The sequence below is a fragment of the Bombus fervidus genome, chromosome 16 (assembly GCF_041682495.2).
Source record: "Bombus fervidus isolate BK054 chromosome 16, iyBomFerv1, whole genome shotgun sequence".
NCBI lineage: Eukaryota > Metazoa > Arthropoda > Insecta > Hymenoptera > Apidae > Bombus > Bombus fervidus.
This window is the reverse complement of record NC_091532.1, coordinates 5,296,401-5,316,920: the sequence shown is the minus strand read 5'-3', so window position 1 is coordinate 5,316,920 and position 20,520 is coordinate 5,296,401. Positions and strand designations below refer to the sequence as shown.

General features: G+C 37.7%; 1 protein-coding gene and 1 long non-coding RNA gene across 7 annotated transcripts in view; one reads left to right on the top strand and one right to left on the bottom strand.

Annotated features, from left to right (window-relative positions):
- LOC139995848 (myelin regulatory factor) overlaps positions 1 to 20,520 on the top strand; it is a 68,259-nt gene that overhangs the window by 20,636 nt on the left and 27,103 nt on the right. The gene's annotated exons all lie outside the window — the stretch shown is intronic.
- On the bottom strand, positions 9,079 to 10,213 carry LOC139995642 (uncharacterized). The gene is made up of 3 exons (XR_011802029.1): positions 9,968 to 10,213; positions 9,772 to 9,872; positions 9,079 to 9,366 (listed from the first exon to the last, which is right to left on the bottom strand). It is a non-coding gene; the product is annotated as an uncharacterized lncRNA (long non-coding RNA).

The window sequence follows — 20,520 nt, the reverse complement described above, 5'->3', positions numbered from 1 at the left end:
CCAATTCCACGATTGCTCGACACGAAGTCGTCAAAGTCACCGTGGCACAGAATCGAGAAGACAATCGGCCCTCAACGATATCCGGGTTATTGATCAAACGCAAGAGGATCAAGAGTCGTTCCCGGAACGTTGTAGCCAGAGCACGTGTACCGAGTGGCTCTTTATATTATACCATACATCGTGGAACAGATAATTGGAAATAAATAATTACGTAATTACGTAAAAAGATCGGCAAAGATGGCGCGTCGGTATGAATCAGGCTTTATACGCTATGGTACAACGGGCAGAGCCTTGAGAGAGCACGCGGCCAACGAGAAAAAGAGATTTGCATGCACGCGGAGGCGTGGGTTTCTCGAACCGAGTTCTCTATAGCCGCCAGCCTCTTCTTAAGTGGATAAATTCGATGCAGTTTCCTTACGCTGGTATTGGCATTAGCGTCGGTCCACAGAGTACACCGGCTTGGATTTGTATCATCGTAAAAGTGACGCAACCGGTGAAAGCCGGGACACCAGGATTCCACGAGGTAAAGTTCAGCTCGAGCGTATCAGTGTGGGAATCAGGCGACTTTTCTACGCTTCAACTATGAGAGGAACGCATCGATCATTCGCTCCTTCGCGCTGTTGCAAGGTGACTACGATCGTGCAGAGTTCTGTATATCGTAGTTGGAACAAATTGTAGTTGCGACGATGTCGTTGCTGTTCGAAGATGTTCGATGGTAAACAGATGCATGGGAATCGGATGCATGAGACGTTACTTTATGGTTTTTCCTTTTGACGAAGATTGTCTGCGATTTGTTAGAAAGTTGACTCCGTAATTATGGTGTTCTGGAAACATTAATCAACTGGATATGTCAAGGTTCGTTTATGAAAAGACGCAATTTACGTACTCAAAGCGATCGGTATTTATTTTGCAAAAAGACTCGATCGATACGTGAATTTAGCGCAGAGAAGAAAATTAAAACTCGTATGAGACGTCTGTAATATTTTTTCTTTTATCACATCCTGTTAATTTACTCACTGAGAAACGAATTATTAAATACCGTAGGAATAATAAGGGTAAATGAAATACGAGCAATTGCGCTATATCGCTTGCGTTGTGCTATTATTGTTGCTAGCTATTTTATTAGTGGTCGCGTCAAACATCTTTTACGATCATTAGCGAGCGCGATTGACAAATTACGTAACAAGAAGATAGAAAAAATTAAAGTACGAAGTAGAATAAATTATGTTATGCAAACTTAAATAATAATAACTTAAATAATTTCTATCCTATATCATATACGGTACAATTACAGTACAATTAATCTAAATTGAAATTAATATGATACAGCCTATGTGTGAACCAAGTCGATAGCCTACGTCGTACTTGGTGATACAAACTAATATCTTTGAGAAATATGAAGATTTTCGGGGGAAACGTTACTACGATTAACAGAATGTTTGACAGGCAGAATACAGTTACAGCGATTGCACTTCGGCTGGTTTTTAATTATAAGATGAGAGCGTGTCAGTTTAGCGTGTCGAATCCTAAATCTGGCAAGAACAACTTGCTCCTTCCCACTAAAAAAGGTACTGGACTTTTGCCAAATATATTTTACATTACATTATAGCGTACTATATTTTTCTTTCATATTTTCTCTTGAAATTTCCTTTCTAATAAAACTACGAATAGACTGATATCGTAAAGACGATCGATAAGGATAAATAGTACTATGATAAATAAAAATAGCAGTATAATAAAACGCGTACGAGTATCTCGTATACATCCCACGGTTGCATCAATCTAATTCGTTAATAAATATCGTGACGAATCGAAGCCACGTTGCTGGTAAACACGTCCATCAAATTTCCTTCCTCGACAGCTACCCGATTCGTAACTTCTATTTTTACCCGCCACTAAATCATCCTGTGCAACCAAGAAGGAGAACGATCGTCGAATATCGTGATCGTTCAACGGAATACGATTTAGGAAAAAAGACCGATGGAAGGTTAACACTTAACTACTGCGGTTCTCCAAGGATTCGAGTGCAACGAACGTGCATAGAATTGCACGTGATCGGCCATCTTCCGTCTCTTTCTTCACAAAGATATAAAATTAACGAGTGGACAGAAGGAAACGGATTTGGTGATAAATTTTATGGAAAGAAGAAGAAGGAGAAGGAAAAAAGAGAGGGACAGATCGAAAGTACACGATTTAGAGAAAAGACGAGGGAAGGTTAAGTCTAAAATACTTCGCTTCTCCGGCCATTCAAATGTAGTGGACGTGCGTAGAATTTCGCGTGATCGGCTGTTAACGAGTGGAGAGAAAGAAAAAGAAAAAGTTAAAGAAACTGCGAGAGCATATCGAAGAGATAAGATGGAGGAAAAATTGCGGGGCAAGGTTAATACACTGGAATTCGTTCTTCGACAATCTAAATGCAATTAACGCGTACAGAATTCCATGCCATTGAAAAAGTTCCATGTGTTTGACGCGATGTGAGGCAATGAGATCTGTTTGATAAATTCAATCGAAGATCAAAGACGTTATAAATGTAAGTTCAACGATAATATTACAACGATTATAAATAAGCTTCACGATAGCTGGTGCAATACGATTATCAAATATCCGAATACTTGGGTTATCTAATTATTTAGATGCAACTTAACACGCGTAGAAATCCACGGGATCGATCATTTTTAGTCGTTCTTTTCGCAAAAGTTCGAACTTAATTGGAAGAAGAAAAAAGAAAGGAAAGAACGTGGATAAAAAAATTCGTTCGTAAATAAATTCGATTGAAAATGAAAGGAATTGCGAAAACGTATCTCGGAGGAGGCTAAAAATGGAGGAACTCGATCGAAAGAAGTTGGATCGTACCCCGAGGACGATTATTGTCCGTGAATCGCAAGATAAATGGTCCCGAACGATTGTTTGCCCGACCACGATTTAACGCGTATTGAATGCCGAGGTAGAAAACCGTGGAACGTATCCATTACGGAAGAAACATGGCCTCGGTTGTTTCTCTTGATGTCTCGTTGCCGTGTCTTCTGCTTGGGTCACGCTAAATCGCCTACCTTGCCTCTCCCTCGCTTATTGGTCCCTCCTTCTTATTTCGCTTCTTCTTCGTGACACGTTGATTTGTACATACTTATGTTTATGGATCGCCTGTTACAGAATATTCATCGTAAATCACAATTTTCTTAATACGTACGTTTGCGAAGAGAAGGAATTTTTTGTTTCGACGCCAGTGAATTTTTCTCGCGTCTTTGTTTCCCGAATAAATAAAACTAATCGTATGAGAGCCGATCGAAAGATTTAATGGACAAATTACGTTCTTTTCCCACCAACGAGATAAGAACAGGAAAATTGATCACAATACAGACCTGCTCGTTTACATGATTCGTTTTCTTTCAAGTTTGCATAGAATCCTTTTTGTACGTCGATCATCGTTCAGCTAAACCTATGAATTTGATCGTTTCACACTGTATAATTCGGATTTTCCTGCCGTAAATTGGACATGGACGATACTTAATTCAATAGCATTTTATTATTATCCGTTTAATTGTATTTTTTAACGAGTGATTCTTATCCCGCTGATGATGAAAATGACCAGCCACTATAGTTACGTCCATCGTCGACGATTTTCACGAGCGATTTTCGTTACGTGATCAGGATTTTTACATAACATCGGATTCTTTAAAAGCCGGATAACTGTGTCGCGTTATAAACTAGGTTGCACTCTCCTACACACGCGCGCACCATCACAAACGTTCACAAACGCATACGGATAAATGTTCGTAGATGCGTGCGAGAGACAGCTTTTCTACGCGAGTATACACATATTATATTACGTGTACACGCCCACGTTAAACGTATTACCATATTTATTGCTTCGCCAGTAACGTTTATGTCCGCAGACAGTGTACGTCACGGATGAATGATGCGTGGATCAGGTCAGGCGTTTAGGCTAAGTGCACAGGCGCACGCGAACACGCTCGACTACAGGATCCAAGCGATTTCTTCTTCATAGTGGTATCAAAGAAAAAATTCTTTCCACGTCGATTGTGTTTCAGTATCTTATGGAGGTATTCGCGGCACAATACTCTGCTCGGTGATCGTGAGTATCGTGAACGATTAGGAATGGGGTCGAACGAATCGTAAATGAACACTGAAAGAAGGTTGAAAGGCGAATGGTTAATTAATTGTTGCTTTTTGCGAACGATCTTTGAATATCATATCAATTCAAAATGATATTAAAACGCTATTATACGGCTACTTTTTTAAATATTTATTAGGAAAAATGAAGTTGGTAAAAAGGGAAGGATCATGCTATATCTTAATGGATTAACGACACTATCGGCGTTTAATTAAGCGCAGGCAGTTCGTCACATTGAGAACTAGAATTGCTCCATTAATTTCTCGAACGCGAAATGTCGTCATGGCTGTACTTAAATCGCGACCGCCACGAATCATAAGCTACTTTTCATTAGTCATCGTCGTCACCATTTCGACTCGAATGGGCGATAATAACGCGAGCAAAAGTCAGGCCGCGATTCGATTCAGCTTGCACATGCAAATCGCCTCGATTAGAGGATATTTAAAAAATGGCACGCGTTCCGCTTCCCGCGTTCGTCGCATATGCCAGTGAAATATACCGTTATTAGCTGACGATAATTCGCTACGATCGTCAGTTGGATCGTGCTATTGTACGAGCTGATCTGAAAAACGTCGATCTTTTCCTTGCCAATCTGCATTTAAAGAGTAACCTATTTATATTTATATTTTTAGCGTAGAATTTGACGTGTACCAAGTGACGGAATAGTTTCCTAATTTAAACTCAACAATTACGATTGCCGATTTTATCTCATATTAAATGTTCTACTATATAACTGCAGCACTATTACTGTTTAACCTTCGGAATTATCGTTTGTCTAAAATTTGAGGAAGAATTAAATTCTAAATATAAAAATATACATATAGAATGAAACCAATCTTCTCCCAGAAATTATCGTCGCGTTGTAACAACATACAACAGGAACTTTTAAACCTGTACGAAATCACTACAAGCTCTAAAACATAACGTTTGTTTCCTTCTCCTTTTTTCTTTATTTTTCTGAAGATAATTTACAGTCTGTTCATGAGAACATTCGGTAAATTAAGCGATATAACGTGTTGGAATAATAATTTCCAGCCATATTCCCAGCAGCCTTTGCCTCACATTTAAATACATTTGTTTGTAGATTATCGAGTCTTCTAGTTAATCGTATTGTTGATCTTCCATTCTTAATCGATAATCGAATTAACCGAGACTGAGGCGGTCTTAGTTAATCAGATCATTCCGATGTTTCTTGCTCAGTCGGGATAAATGTGGAATACAAATTGCTTGCTGGTAGGTCTGCACGGTCTTCTTCTAATTTCTTTCTAGCAAGCAAGACACGTTATTGTATTTTTAACTGATTTTCTATCAAAGCTTGTAATTCGTTTATCGAAAACAAGAATTATCGTATCAACGTACATTGCAACTAATAAAATTGCTTTCACATCGTTAAACAAGTTTACTGAACTTGTATAGAATTGATCGTAAGAAACTTCAAAAAAGAAATTTCAAATAAATTTCTAATTTATCCACAATTTCATAGTCAAATTACCATTATCTTCCTAATTCAAAGATGAACAAACTGTTGAAATAGTTGAGAGCGTTAAGACACGTGTCTCGCCCGGTGAAAGGTGCATAGGTGCGTTTCATTGAACAGTCGTCGATACAAATGAAATAATCCGATTCGCGATACATGTATGTATCGATAATATACGCGTAAGAGGAAGTTACGTAGCGATCGTACAAATTTTCTGTCAGCGCAAATTCTACCGTTTTTTCTTCACAGTTGTTCTGGGCTCCGACGTTTATTTACCGTGCTTGTTCGAGCTAACCTACGAGAGTTAGCTCACCGATTTTTCCAGCCAGATCGAACCGATGTTCTCACCGATAACCAACGAATAAATGAATAGTATAGAAATGGAATGGTTCGGATTAGTTTTTACGACGCACTCTTGGCGGTTTTCGTAACCCGTTTTGCAGGTGACCCACGGGGTTCCCGTGTCTCGCCTTGCTATTAATTTACGTTACTACGTATATACGGTGTTTCGTATTTCTATTATATCTGTAAAGTTGTCTTATCTAAGATTTATCGTCCGAAAATTGTTCCAAGCTCTTGCGAAAGCCGTAGAAAATTATAAAAATTCACAAGCAATTTTTGAAGCTTAAGAGATTCTTTGCTAGGTTCTTGCAATAGTTTTATAGAGCTTCTAAAAGATTGGTAGGAAATTGGAACATCCTTAACAAATTCTTAAAGTTCGTAAATTTGGTAAAGCTATAAAAGGTCCTTCAAAATTAAATATTTAATTCAATTGCTCGAAAAGTGTAAGAGTCGCCGACGAAGACAGAGGTCGTCGAAAGGAAGCGGCGAAACATTGTTAAAAATAAAGTAAAGTAAACTTTCTATTTAAAAATTCGTTCCATTTAAATCCAGTTAATCTCGACCAAACACGGAATTCTCAGGGAAAGATCACTTTGCAATTCCATAATTCCGATACTTATCTAAATTGTCGCAACATAGGCGACGCAAAGAAGAAGATCTCTAAACTACGTTGATTTCAAATATCAGGAAACTTTCCTCGCAACGAAAAACGACGATGCGTTTGCCACGTACCTGTGTCTATATATGCGGCGTATCTTTACAACTTTTCCAAGCTTCTTCGAGAATCACATCGACGAAACGAGGAAGAATGCGAGTGGAGTAGCTCCTCGAGAATAAAATTATTGACCATCGAGTCAATGCAGATACGCTCGACAATCGCAATGGCATTGACGACAATGATAATGACGACGAGAATTCATCGTGCTCAAGTCGGCTACGTGTTTTCACCAGAATTTTGTCGACGACGAAACGCGTCGAACGACGTTGTTTCGTTTCCACTTTTCACGTTTCTGTTGATATTAAACGACGTTTCTAATCGTTCCGCGATTTACTGTTTCAAACTACGGATGCGATGACACGGATACGGCTAAGAATATGGAAATAAACGTTACGCGATTCGTTGTTAAAATTTAATAAATTTCACGCTTGAATCACGATAACGTTTTGATATTCCATTGGTAATAAGGAGAGTTAAATAAAGCGCGGATAAATATATACGATATGGAAGAAGATATAGCGAGGTCGTGAATGAAATCATCGAGTAACAACACAGACAAACGTCTTAAGATTGTAGGATAAAAGAAAATATTTCAGTTTAACAGAGAGACGGGTAAATTTGAAGATTACCGTATATCGATTTGTTTTGTTGTACATTAAAATTTTCATTTCAAGCTCCGTGGGGATTCTATCTTCGTCTGGCGTTCCGCATAAATGATGTTTTATTATTATATCGTGGATGATCATGCGTTTATAGGAAATTTATGCAAAAACTTACACAATCCTCGTAATTATGAAAATGTAGAAAATATCGAAGACGAAGTAGGAATATTAATTTTTATTTCGATCTGTTCTATGCAAACTTTTATTTTATATTATATTAAACACCGATTCAACTATAAGTTTCCTATATCACAAATATCTCTCTAGCTAAAAATTTCCGTTTAGAGAATTAAGACAATTTCCATACGTCAACGTCGCTATTAATTTCTTTTATCCAGACGGTCGAAACATAAACTTTGGCTACCGACAGATTTTACGACCTCGGTATACGTATATCGTGGCCCGCACTATTATAACGGCGATTTCGCGCAATGAGCTCGAAACAAGCTCATTGTTCCTTCCTTTCGAACACTAACGAGCATACTTAACGAGCGTACAATGTTTAAAACTCGTGGTTGTATTTTAAATTCACCTCGAGCGAGGAGCGCAAGCATAGCCTAGGAGAATCCCTGGTACACGACGCATGTATGAAAGGTAAATGCGATGAATCTAATTATCGAATTGAAATGTGAGAATGGCATCATTGTGTGCTCATACGAAATAACCGCCACGGGTTTTTAATTGACTCGCTCGTTATTCCATTATCGCGGAGACTCGTTGCTTTCAATGATGTTTCTATTATATCGGACGAGGTAACACGATTGTATTTAAAAGCCAATATATAATGTTGGAATAAAGTAACACATCGTTTTAAATAACTCTTGCAAATAACGTGTTTAACCGGAGTTAGCTGAATTTTTACGTATACGTTATTCTCCGTTTGAATTACGCCGATATCAATGGTTCATTTAGTATCGCTTTTAATCGTGCAACGAGGTTTCGATAACTTCGTCAAAGTATCCTGCACGATATATAGGGATTTTTTAATCAACGCGAACGTAAAAGATCGCATGTATCGTGAAGGCAAACAGTTCGTTATCAGTTTTAACAATTTAATTATTTTTGTAATTTGTTACATGCTTCTCTAACGATACAACCATTTCTATATACCGTTCACGCTTTGACGACAACGCGTTCTGTAGATCAGTGTGTTTTTATCATTTGCAATTCCATTATCTATGCGCCACGCTGTGTTTGTCTTCCATGTTCTATCCTTTCGGAAACTTCACATCTCTTCAACGGAGAAAAAACTGACTGTACGCTATACCAGTCGCGTACCAAATATTTCTCGATTTTTTTTTTTTTTTTTTTTTTTCAACAAATTATCACCGATTTCATCGAGATCAAAGAATCTGAATTAGGTTCGGCTTTTCTATACTCTTTCAAATTATTCGATTAATCAATGTCTTTATTTCCACGTTCCATCAAAGAGATTATGTATCTTATTGGATAATCATAGGCTATATTTTCTTAAATTATCGGGTTGGCAACTAATTACAGATTTTGTCATTGAATGGTAATTACAAAATCCGCAATCACTTAGTTGTCAATCCAATAATACTGTTTTCATCATAGATGGAGAAGAAATCGAGAGTTGTTTTCTCAAATAATTGCAATATCGAATCAACTCAACTTCAAGTTACGTATTTTTATAACATTTATTTATTTTTGTCTTTCAACAAAGCAATTCCATAAACGAAGATCGCAGCTGCGATTAATAGAATTTATTCGCAAATTTCTACGATAACATATACCGTTTTCTTTTTCTTTTTTCTTTTCTTTTCTATTTTTCCAAGGGAAATAAAGGCACTGTTTCTTGCAGTCCTTTTGCCACGATTACAACTGCCGATCGCAGAGTTCGTTTTAGACACGAAGCGATGATAGACACGTGCACGTGGACGTCAAACATTCGAATACGATAATACGGTTATCGTTGTACCATAGGGAATTCATGCTTGTCTCGTAACAAAAAAGAGGAAAAATCTCTGATCGCATGTTCGACCACGCCATGTCCACACGCCAGCGTTGTCTGACACTGAAAAATAACGCCGTTTATTTAAAAGCGTTCGTAAAGGAATTCACTATCGATAGAAAACCAATAGAAAACGACACAACAACAATAGCAAACAAAAAAGAAGTTTGATCTCGAGCAAATAAGTTCAACTATCGCTACAACTTGTACGCTGTTTTGATATCGAGACGAATGAAAGGTAATTTAGTCGAACGAGGTAATCGAAGAGTATAACTACGATATCTCGATAAACGAAAGAAAAATGAATAATTCTAATCAAAACTAATGAACGAAGAAGGAGGATTTGCTATTACGAGTTAACGTATGTCGTCGATCATAGACAATAGCTCGTTACCATCGGTATGACGCGTGTAATGTCATAGATCAAATTTTTCTTCTATAAGAAATATTCTATCTACAGGTAATTACCGGGAATTAATCTTCCAGAATCCTTCTGAAACGAAATTTCGTCCTTGAATTTCCTTCCTCTCGGTTTCTATTTTTGTTGAAGGATACTTCGAACGTTTGATCTAACGCGTGTAGGTATTTAAATACTGGTTGATTAGCCGATGTTTTTAAACCGTTATTACAAACCTACGTTAATAAATATCGTGTTTAACATTACCAACTGTCCGGTGTCTTATGAACGTGATTGTGTGCATTTAACGCCGGTGTCGTGTTACTAAATATCTTCTCAACACTTTCAAGTGCAACAACGAGATTGTTTGGTACGCGATCGATCTGTCGTACGTATCGCTAGTGGAGAAGCTATTCAGTGAAAGGGTGGAGGATATAGTTTGTACTATAGTTTCAGAGATCGCGACAAGTTGATACGTTGGCGGATTTTTTATTTTCATAATTGTGAGAGATCACACTCGGTACAACGAAAGTACAAATACACCAAAACATAGTTGAGCAATTTCGTTACTTGGCACTACAGTTTTTTCTATAGATAATACAATGTCTTAAAATAAATAGGCGGTCAATGATCTCTCATTGTTGGTATCATGAAACATCGAATATCGCGTCACGAGTGATCGCTCAAGATGGAAAACTTTGTTAATTCCACGTATCAGGGAAAGAAGATATTTGTTATTATCTTAGAGTTATTACCATTTGAATTAAATTGTATTAGTTCCTTTTGCACGATAGTATTTATTAGTCCCTTTTGCATCGAAGTAAATAAACGATAATTTATCGGTTTTTTCCGAGGAAATTCTTTTTTCTTTTTTTTTTACATTGCGTAACTTTATTTATTACAAGAAAGAAGAAAAGCGACGAAAAGGTGAGACGCGCTAGCGGCGTATCAATTAGAATAACTGCATTTCATTTGAGAATTTAATTTTCGCGTACGCGGCTTTCGCATTAACTCGAACGATCGTGTAGGATGATTGCTAAACGACCGTGATAATTTTCTCGTTGCCACACTAATTCCAGTTAGTTAAGGTCACGGCTTGGATGCTCTCAAAGCGTCACGAAGCGAGGACAGAGTGCGATTTTTCTTTGCCGACGGATCGTCCAAACAGTTGTTCCAACCAATGTACCATACGTATCGTGTATCTTTGAAAATTCCCTGAAATATTTACTATCAAAAAATAAAAATCCCAAAGGCCACTAATAACCATAATTTAACACGACATTAAACTTTCACACACACACAAAAAAAAAAAAAAAGAAATAAAAGAAAATCGCTACGTAATAATCTTTATCGCGTAACATAGAGAATAACAATTCATCTACGTATATGTATATATGTATACGCACGCATATTACGATCATGATCATGATAGTCGAGTCTCATATTATAATTCTATTGAATTACAGTGATCGATTTTGTTTTATTTCTATTATTACGATGATACGTAATTGAATAAAATAACATAAAACAGAGAATGCTGTGCATCTGTAATTTCCTTATAAAACGAAAGAAACTTCTCGGACGACCTGGTATTTTGTAATTGCCAAAAGAAAAAAATCTCGCACCAGTTATTTTAATTAAGCTGCTAATTCCAGCGTTACATGCCATGAGCCAAACTATTGTGCAACTCGGACGACTCGACGATGCCGTAGAACGAAACTCGTTGCATAGTAAATCGAATCTAATCCTATGATCGATAAAGCATCGCGAAAAGATTCGTTGATTTTCTTTTACGTCGCTCATACCTTGCCGTGCTGTACGAAAACAGACGCGGGTCGCTCGATTCGCGTACGATAACGCGCGTTGCGTTACAATCGACGATAAAGGAACGCGTGCGCGCGAATTTTCAGACCACGTCTTAACGAGTCGAGCATAATCAACATCAGGATTGTTGTTAATCCCGATAAAGTGGCGATAAAGGCTCGAACAATGAGATCAGCGTGAGGAAACTTGGGAAAACCGAAAACAACTGCAAATTGCATCAATACGGCGGTTCAACGAAAGCCGCGACTCTGTTTGCGACGCGAAACACAGATCTTCTATGATTTCAAATTCTGCGGATTTATTAATTTTAGAGAAGTTTTATATTCCAATGACATATTCTATCGTCTAATTAATATCTTTCATTTTATTCGAAAGATCGTAGATTTATAGACAAATTTTACCTGATTTTATCTCTCACGTAGAAACAGAAACTTCGATCATAGTGAATATCAAAATTAATATAAACCCATTTTCGTTACACTTGTTTTAGCTCTTTTAAGTAAATAATTTATCGTATCATCCGAACATTCCAATCGTTTCAGATATGACACAGACGGTATAATTCTAATAATATTCCGTATAATAACGACGTTTAAAGTACGCGAACAAAAAAAAAAAAACCGCTATACTATTCCGATACTCGAGCTGCTTTAGTTGCTGCAAAGACACGTGTAATTCATTACTAAGAAAAATGAAACGATAGGAAGCGAAAGATAGGAGATGTCCACATAGAAAAATTGTTATGTCTACGACGAGTTAACGATATTAATAAATAACTTGAAAGAATCACTATGCTATGAAATGTATATACGTACATATCTCATTTTATTATTCCCAAATAGAAATCATGGAAACGTAGATTAATAGGATTGTCTATTCATTTTTCTAATCATTTTTCCCCTCCTTTTAAATCCCACGATTCGATAGTTCGTTATTGGATGAAACGAGTGTCTCTCACTCGGTTGCACAATATTTTTTGTCCACTTGCTTTCTTGCGTAGCGGTTGCAGCGTCGCATGTGTAATGGAAGGTTGATCAACGGTTACTCACTGTTTATTATCATAATACCGAAGCACGTGAACACGGATTACTGACATAAGCCGTTCTCGACTCCGCGTATCGATTCGTAGCGAACTGCATTAGAGGGACAAGAAAAAAAGGAGAAAGAATACGCGACGTTTTTGCTGGAGCGAAACGGGACCTGTTAATCTACGATTGAAACATCCGCCGTTCTTTTTTTACGCCTGGCAATTAGAGCGTTGATCCATCATCTGGATTACTCGATTCACACTCGCAGACTTTCTGGCATTGTAAGATTCTTCGCGTCACTGTTCAATCTTTTAACGTTCGCATCCCCTTTCCACCGGTAACAGGAAAAACGTAACTTCGTTCGCTTTAATTCGCAGCTATCGTTATCCGTATCGTGTTATAAATTTTGGTTCTCAACAAGCTGGAAAATGAATTGCCTAAAATTTCAATTTTAGATCAGGGACTAAACGTATCCTTCGCACGGAACACAATATAAATCCACGTAGAAAAATAATCACACGTCACCGCTATCAGCAAACCGCGCTTATGTGCGTTCGCGCGCTTATGACCGTGTTTATGCGCGTTTATAGGAAGTTTAAAGTTGCAAAAACGCGCGGAATGCATGCAACGTAGAAAAATATACGAAACATACGAAATATTAGAATTTCTCGTAGCATTCAGCGGATGAGATAATTTTCTGCTCGAGCTCCGCTCTTTTAATTACGTGTTTATAAAATTTCCCTCAAAAACATCCATACGCGCTTTATCAGATCGCGAATAAATAACAGTCGTTGACTCGTAAATCTTCCCTCCTATTCACTCAACGTAATTACGTAGTTCCCTAAAACCGTATTGTCCTTTCAACGTAATCCGCTCGATGTTTAAAATTGATCAAAAACATTCTCTTGCGCTCGGGTCAGTTTCCTATCAACTTTACGTTCTAACAGCCAAAATTGGGAAAACTCGCTCAACCCTGGTTTATTTTACATAGTTCGATTATGCAAGAATTATGCAAAGTCGTAACGAGTGAGGAGAACGAGGAAATCTGGCGTGTTCGATGGGAACGATACGGGAAACAAACGGTGGTTCGCGTAATCAGGGGTCGCGGATGGGTGGGCTATTTAACCGGGAGCAAACATTTACATATTATCGGGTTGCCTGCGTTTCTGCCAGGTAAGAATTTCGAAGCGCGCCTGGGAATGATCGCCGGCCTGCTCGCTCGTCCGTAACGGTAATAGAAGCGCAGGGGTTGATGGAACACACGCGGCCACTTAATGCGTGCGATTACACGCACCCGTGGCTACACGCACGCGACTCAGCCAACAGCAGGTGGTTACCAAAAGAATTCCACGGGAGCCAATTCGACGCTCTGGACACCTTTATTTCCCGAGACACGTCACCGCCGTTCTTTCTCTTTCTTTCTTTTTTAACATTCGTACGAGCTACGTATTAGTCTCGTACCCTTTCGATTTTGGGATCACATCGCCGACGCGTAGATAACGGCACGGCTCGAACAACGTCGAATTTGCTGTCATCGAGCGAAAGGTGTACTTTGTGTTTCCATTTTTAGCAAGTGAAACGGTGTATTTATAATTCCATCAGTTGTGCGTCAGAGGGCAAAATTATTTCTTACGCCGCTATCGACCTGGCCTTAGTTTTACGACTCTGGTTCATCTTCGGTTGTTCTTGACGCTATAAGCGAAAGGCTGTACCGTTTTCGCGAACAGTGGCATATGCCGAGTCAGGTCAACCTTGCGACCTCGTTGAAACGACTCACGAACATCTTTCTGTAAATGTTAAAAAGCCTCTCCTCTAAAATTTACATTTTTTCACTTGCGCCGCTATCGATGTCAAGCAGCGATATGGTCAGCTTCTCTTTCTTTTTTCTATCCAGTTATTGAAGATACGTAGATGCTCTTGGAAAAAGCTACTTTTAATACGAGTATCATGGTATAATATTAATAATCGACTTTAAAAGTGACAAGAGTTCTTACGTTTGTATTCGTTAAAAATATGTAGACTACGTGTTGTAGTCTTTTTCCAAAATATTGCTAGTTATTTTAAAAAACGAACAGGCTTGTCTTTGGAGATAATGAAATGTTGTTTTGTTGAGACTTGCTCCTCAAATATTCTTGAAAAGTGTGCACTTTGAAGAAAACAGTTTTTTAACTTCCATCTGTTTCAAACATAATTATTTATAACTTAACACTAGAACTACCGATAGTTAACACGAAGCTGTTTCTACCAAAACCAGTGAAAATGACTGGTCTTTAAAAAATACTTAATAATAGAATATTTTTATATTTATTGATTTATTACTTTCTTACAGAAACAATTCCATGTTATGTAGTACATTTCTGGTATAATAAATCCATCTGCGACCATCATCCCTAAACGAGGCTTGACAGATTTATAAAATTGTAGAAACAATAATTTTGACTGGTGAGGTATTTCTAGCGTTAGCATCTAGCGATCTAGCGATCGATTCGGACTTTTCCTGATAACTGATATCGTCGTATCGAATGATACGCGGTAAAAATTTGAGAAACGTGTGGCAAGTTGTAGAAAACGAGGAAACTGATTAATTGGGGTTCGATAAACAGATTGCAGGACCCTTTTACACTTTAACAAGTATCAGTCATTTTGAGTGGTATTGGTATAAGTAGCCTTGATACAAAATTATTTTCAGTTTGAATACATAAAAAACAAAATAAAATTCATTATATTATCCTTTAGTTATCGTTGCGAAAGTCATTACATCATTACGGGGAAAATATAACATGAAGTAGGAATTTTAAAATAAAATTGTAAACCCAGCCAATTTGACTGGCGTGGTAGTTCTAGCGTTAATGACATGAACGTATCCGAACCACACAAGCGTATTAAGTCACACTTTCTAAACCTTAGAGAAGAGCAAATCAAAGTTGCAATAATCTTGTTACAAGATATAGACTCAGAACCAAAAGAATGTTTACCATCGAGCAGAGTAAAATGTAAAATATCATTTTTCTCAAAAGTGGACTTAATAAGCTTTGATCCTCAAGTTCAGATATAATCTGGGATCCAATTCTTTGTCACGCTATTGATATTAAATCTCATTTACATTTTCAGTGATATAAACGTAATGAAAAATTACAGGATGGAGATTGGCAGAATTTGTTCAACCAAGCGTGTTTTTTACGTATCTTGAGAATTTTAAGGATTCGTTTATTTATATATTACGTTGTAATTGGCGTTAATGATAAGCATTGAGACAGATTGCGTCGTAACGCGAACGACGAAATGTGTGAATTCGTTCGTTACATTGTCAGTTTCTCTGGAACGAAATTTTAATGAGTCGAAATAGTCTGCAGTAAAATTCCGTCAACATTTTATCCACGTCGGAAGATGAAAGTAACGATCTTGTTCGCGATTTCTTGTCCTTTTTCTCCAAATTGCATCAACAGGATACTAAGTGTTTCGAAATTACCTAAAAAATCCTTGACGAAATTCAATTGGATTTTTAACGATCGATTACAAAAAGGTTTTCGTTCCGTTTCTTCTCGCAATATTCAACGTTCCCTTAATTATTTCGATCCTAATTTTTGCCGAAAGAGAAATTGTCTGTCATAGGAATCTTTCTATGAAAAAAAAAGAAACAGTAGAAAACATACTTAGTATAAATTAATAAAAATATTTCTATAAAATGTCTAGAAATTCAAAATGTTCACGCTCGTCCTTTTCAATTTTTCTTTCAACTTATTTAACACAACGTAAATAAGATCTTACTGGCGGTAAATAACGTGAACAAATTTTCACGATAAACAATATAAGAAACATTTCTTCGCGATAAGTAATGCGCCACTTCCGCGATCGTCAGATTCGTGAGATTTCGAACGAAGAAGGATGCTACGAATTTATTCGTGAGTTTCGTGTCGTCGAGTTATTCTCGTTCGTGCACTGCGGATATCTCTAAATGCTGGTCATTAGCGACCATAATTGGTAATCGATGCCGCTCGTCCCGTTTCGAAATTCAGTCCTGTGAAGGAAGCTTGTTCCTCGATAACCGAAGGCGAGTAAAAAAAGCGCCTGCAAAATCAGAGAACGATATATCGAGCGTACATGAAATTCCCAAATGAACTTGAGCGGATGGTTCTTTGTCTTCAAGAAATTAATAAGATTTCTTTATATCCTATTTTATAATATTTTTTCAACATTAACACGGTGTTCTTTTTAACATTAAATTTTTACGATTTACTTCGTGCTCGTTTATTTTCGTATAAAAAATTAAACCTTGGCTGAATATTTCGCATAATGTGATTCATTTTCGACGTTTTTCACGGGTAATCGATATTTTGATTTTACCATCGTCAACGACGAAGACGTCGTTTTGCGACACACACGCAGCATAAAATGTTATAGACGTGTTTAAGATCATCTTAGAAATCGTTTAAAATTCTGTTTCAATTCCAAGCGTAAGTTCATTTAAGCGATTTTTTAAGAAGCTGATGTTTCATACTCACGTCGATTAATAACTCGGTGAATTCTTCTTGACACTTTAACGACAGATGATTCATAGTTTTCATTTCACTGGTACGTGGTAGACGGAAAAATTTGTACGACCCCATAATTTTGTTTCGCAAATTAAAAAGACCCGATCTATTAATATTAATCTAACATTATTCCAAACTATTCATGAGTTTATCGATCTTATAACTTAGAATTTCTGATCAAAACGCGTAATTATTAATCAAACTGCCAACCTTCTATCTTGCTTCGTTCGTTTTATACAGATACTACGCTGTTCTTATCTATAGTTTATGAAATAGTGATAACATAAAAGTACCTATCATTACCGCGAAACGATTTTCGAATGAAACAAAGTTAGAATTTACAATGGCAATTCGTGCTGCTCCATTACCCTCTTGCGATACCTTCTCGTAGTTTCTCCTTCTGTTTATCGATTCGCGTATTTTAGACGATCAAAATTTATATCCTACGAATATTTAGAATGTCCTTCCTCTCGTGACTAATCCTCATTAACGCGGAAAATTATTAACATCGCTATGATCTTCAATATCATAATTATTTGAAGTAATTAAAGATATCATCAATGAAATGTAAGCTTCCGTATAATTATGTTTTTTTATCTTAATAACAGTCGACTAATTTAATTTTTTGTTATTATCCAATTACATTATTTTTTTCCTTTTGCATAACAGCACCTGCATAACTTCTATAATTGAAAAATAAAGAGAAAGCTGATACGCAGACGTTTCTTTGCGTATTTTTAATGATCGCAAATACTGAAAATCTCGATACATCTTCCAACGTTAATTCGCATGGGAAACCTGTCTACACATTTTTACCAATTGTAAGTACAACAAATCTTGATAGTTCCAACGTCAACTACAAAAGACATTCACTCGTAGACGTTATAACTTTCTGCGACGTATATCGAAATCGAGAAACAGAAGACGAAATACAGGAGTGTACGATGATTAGTTTTACGAATAAACAACAATACTTGAACAGCCTTTTATTAGGAAATCCATAAAATCCGGTGTCTTTAGGGATCGTGCAAAGTTACCCTCATTGATTCGAAGATCCGCGGAAGCACCGCCCTCCTTGTTCAGGGGTAGAACGCTATTACGCTACAAGTATGGTGGTCGAACGACGCAATAAAGAAGCAAAGTGGAATCGAAGCGATCGTAAACGTTTGGGCAAATGATTCGATGTTAATCGTTCGATGAAGATGTCGTTCCTTCCTTCCGAATCTTCTGGCTTAGAGGGTTTAGAGATTTTTAACGTACAGCCACTTTCCAACGCGCGTCTCGTTTGATAGGATTTACGACGATTTTGCAGATAACCAAGCCCGATTATTTATAGTTAGCTTACCATCGTTCGTTTATTTTTATGTATTGTTACTACGCTTTCCTTACGAGTCGATTCGATGTATGAATGGAAAACGCAGTGTCTTCAAACGCATCTTGTAGCCTCGTTCGAAGAGGAGCTTTTGCTTCAGACACTTCATAGTGTCGTTGAGAAAAATAAGTAAATATGATTTATGAGGTTTTCGCTGGTGTCAAAGAGTATCAAAGAAATTTTATGAACGCTGAATACGATACACGAGAATGTGAAACGATCCGAGATCAATTATTTTCAAATCTTGCTCTTTAAACAAACGATAAAGGTGTCTTTCGCTTTGATTCTTCGGAAATACTTTCTCTTACTAGATATTAATTAATACCATTCTAACATTGAATTATCAACAACAACATAGGTAGCGAATCGAATGCCAACTCTGTTATTAACGATTCGAAGCGAAGTACTATAAACACAAATGTATAAATCAAAAAGTTGAGTTTCATAGTCGGACAGACCCTGAAGACCCGCCAGTAATTTAACCAATTTACAACAACACGACTATCTACGAGGACAAGGAGATTCTGGGGCATTTTCATGCGGACGAGGGGCTTGCACGAAACAACCCTTTGCGTCTCGAAGGCTGCTGGTAAGCGCCGCCCTCCGATCGCCCGTAGAAACCCCCACTACGTCTGGTAACATGGTGGTGGTACGAACGACCCTCGTCGATACCAAGAGGGCCACGATAATGCCGTTTTGTTTCCTCACGAGAAAGCAAGGGCCGCGTACCACCATCGTCTCGTTTCGATTCCAACTATCCATCCCCGGTCAGTCTATCGCGATCGTTATCGAGAACGTCATCGATCCAGCGATCCTGCACGATTCTCACGTGTTCGTGACAATTTTACCGCACGGACTTCTTCAACATTCCTCGATAGTGAATTTTAAACTTCATCCGGACTTTCGAGCATTTCAAGCGAAGAACTCGAGGGAGCGATCGAGAGTCGAACGCTTAGAACGCGCGATATACCGATCGCTATGGCGAGTAAAAATTGATTAAAAATTAAAAAGATTTAATTAAGACTCCGAAGATTAACAAATTTAAGAATTTAAGGACTCAAGTATTCGGATAAATATCCATCTTCCTTCTTTTCGTAACGAGGCACATTTTTCGTTAACATGGAAAGATCGGAGTGGTTCCACGGATTTCCAACGACCAATTGCGACTTTCGAAGCGCAATTATGTAGTGGTGCGAGTGTTGTCGTGATTTTCTGCCAGACATTCCTCCGAGAGTGATCGAGTTCCCTCGAAATCGGTCCAATCATGGAATTTCCATGGACCCTGCAGCACCAGACAGCCGATCCCGTTCAAAACCCACGGAGCCACCATCAGCCCGAGCATCACGAGGATTCTGGAATTAATCAAGCCGGCGCTCGTCGATTATTGCCCGTTGCAGGTAATTTCGACTGGTGGAAAAATTTGAAAAAATATCCGCGATAAAATCGAGGCCGGCAGAACCGGTAGTTTAAATTTGGGAAAAATTTCTTGGAAACGGGAACACGTCGCTGGACCGGTTATTAAATATCAGAGCAGGTGGCAACGGGTATTATGCTTTTCCATTTTAGAATGGCGGTTTGTTGACTTTAGAGTCGCGTTATCGCTACGAAGGAATATTTCGAATTTCAAATAGTTCTGAGTCGAATAGCCTGTTAGATCCAGCAGAAGATATAATCGTTAAGACAAATAATATTTTAATATCTTCGACATTTTGATATCGCGTCGAGCAACATTTTACGAAGGCGATAAGAAAATCAAATAAAAGGAGAATTTTAACAAGATAATATTTAACACCCGTTGGTTTGCATGAAATGGGAAACGTAACTTTGCGTGTTCTTGCCCTCTAGTTTTCATCTTGTAACGTGGTATTTTATTCGTGCCTTATGTTTTATTTGTTTTCGTGTATTTTTTTTTTTTTTTTTATAAGACAGGTGAGTTTTATGACGTTCATTGTTATAACTTCCTGTTAAATCACAGTTTTACGAGATCGTCGTATTGTTTGCACGTATCGTGTTATGTAACCACGTCGAATGTCTCATCGAGTTTCGTACCAAATCGAATGGCAA